Source organism: Meles meles, chromosome 8, assembly GCF_922984935.1.
Source record: "Meles meles chromosome 8, mMelMel3.1 paternal haplotype, whole genome shotgun sequence".
Classification (NCBI taxonomy): domain Eukaryota; kingdom Metazoa; phylum Chordata; class Mammalia; order Carnivora; family Mustelidae; genus Meles; species Meles meles.
In genome coordinates, this window is record NC_060073.1 from 58630468 (window position 1) to 58632822 (window position 2355).

Consider the following 2355-nt stretch of genomic DNA (forward strand, 5'->3'; position numbering starts at 1 on the left):
CTTGTGATCTCTGTCAAATAAATAAATAAATACTTTTAATAAATAAATAAATAAGAGTTATTCTCTAGTTGGCTTTTAGGTGGAGTACATTTTAAAATCTCTTTACATTGCATATTTGCTAACACGTAGGAACTCATGTCACCTAATATCAGAGCTACTCTATTTTCCAATGATGTTGTCCTTATTTTCCTTCACAGACTGAAGAGGCCACATCGTTCTGGATAACTCAACTACTTTCCAAAGATGCTGCCTTCCCAGTCCTATGTCAATATCTCCTTCTTCCAGCCACATGCCTTCCTGATGATTGGCATCCCAGGGATGGAGGCTGTTCATGGATGGATCTCCATCCCCTTCTCCTCTATGTACATGGTGGCCCTCACTGGAAACTGCCTGATCCTCTTGGCTGTAAGAACTCCCAGCATGCACCAGTCCATGTACTACTTTCTGTCCATGCTGGCCCTCACCGATGTGGGCCTCACCCTGTCCACACTGCCCACCACCCTGGCTGTGCTCTGGTTTGACCATAGGCTCATAGGTTTCAATGCCTGCCTGGTCCAGATGTTCTTCCTCCACTCTTTCTCTGTGGTGGAGTCGTCGGTGCTCCTGACCATGTCATTTGACCGCTTTGTGGCCATCTCCAACCCTCTTCGCTATGCAGCTATCCTCACCAATAGTGTCATCATTAGGATTGGGCTGGCCATTGTGGCTTGAGCCACTGTATCTCTCTTTCCGGGGCCCTTCTTACTGAAGCGACTGAACTTCTGCCCTGATGAGAACCTTCTGTCCCATTCCTTCTGTTTCCATGCAGATGTCATGAAACGGGCCTGTGATGATATTACTGTCAACATCCATTATGGGCTTTATGTAGTTTTATCCACAGCGGTTGTAGACTCCTTGCTTATTGTCCTGTCCTATACCTTTATTCTTCATACAGTGATGGGCCTAGCCTCTCCCAGGGAGCGTGTCCGGGCCCTAAACACATGTGTGTCTCATATATTAGCTGTTCTGATTTTCTATATCCCCGTCATAGGGGTGTCAATGATCCACCGTTTTGGGAGGCACCTGCCTCATTTAGTACATGTTCTCATTGCCTATGTGTACCTGGTGGTGCCCCCTGTGCTCAACCCCATCATCTACAGCGTGAAATCCAAGCCCATCAGGGAGGCCATGTTCAGAATGCTGAGAGAGAAGAGGCAAAGCTGATGAAACCAAGAAACCACCGCAGAATATGAGGAAAAATACAGCCAGTCTTATGTCCACAAGCCCCTTACTCAGATCCCTGACCCAGACACATTATCAAGAGTATGACAACTGGATACCGTCAGATTGATGGGTGACAAACAGTCTTCTTGATTCTTTCCTGCACTCATTAACTTCAGCTTTTTAATGCAGTTTTTACTTGTACAAGAGACTCTGTGCTCATTACTAGGGATAGTAAAATGAACTAAACGTGGTCTTGTCCCTCTGTTGCAGGACAGAAGCTTCTAAACATACAATTAAATTAAGTATAATAAGGCTATGATAGGTACACACAAAGTGCTACAGGAACCTGGAGGAGGTGTTCCTGTCGCATCAAGAGGAAATGAGAGACGAGTCAGGGAAGAAGGAAGAAAGGTGAGTAGGAGTTTGTCACAGAGAAAAGGTGGGGAAGGGAAAGGGATACCTAATAAAGGGGAAAGAATGTAAAACACAAAAACACTGAGGTGTGGAGCACCAGGGTGGCTCAGTTGGTGAAGTGTCCCACTCTTGATTTGGGCTCAGGTCATGATCTCAGGGTCCTGAGACTAAGCCCATGTAGGCAGGCTCCATGCAGCAGAGAGTCTGCTTGGGATTCTCTCTTTCCCTCTCCCTCTCCCACTCTACCACCCCTCTAACATAAATACATAACTCTTTAAAACAAAACATTGAGGTGTGGAACTATCTGGTGTGTTTGTGGAAAGGTGAGTAGTCAGTCAGATGTGGCTCCTCATAATATGTGCGTGTTGGAGGGGAAGGACAGGAGATAAGACAGAAATGATGAACATACTCTGTGCTCCATGGGGCCTTTCAGACCTCAGAGAAACATCCGCCCTCATTCCTTATTTAAGAGTTAGCCATGAAAAGCCTATTGCTTTGTAAAATTTATACAGGTTTAACTGTGTGTTACAGTTAGAAAGGTGAAGGTGGAGAAAAAGAATGCAAGGAAAGCATTTAAGAGACTGTTGTAACAGTCTAGGAAAAAGAGAAGGGAAGCTAAAGTTAAGGTAATAATGGGAACATAAGATGTATTCTTAAAATCTTATCTCTGTAGTTCTCTTCTTTGTCCTCTGAAAATGCCAGAAGCAATGAGCAAGGCTAGGGCCCACATACTGGATT

The 2355-nt window shown here is 44.9% G+C and overlaps 1 pseudogene; it reads left to right on the top strand.

The window, feature by feature from the left end:
- The first annotated feature begins 243 nt into the window (after positions 1–243).
- On the top strand, positions 244–1203 carry LOC123949745 (annotated as a pseudogene).
- Positions 1204–2355: the final 1152 nt, after the last annotated feature.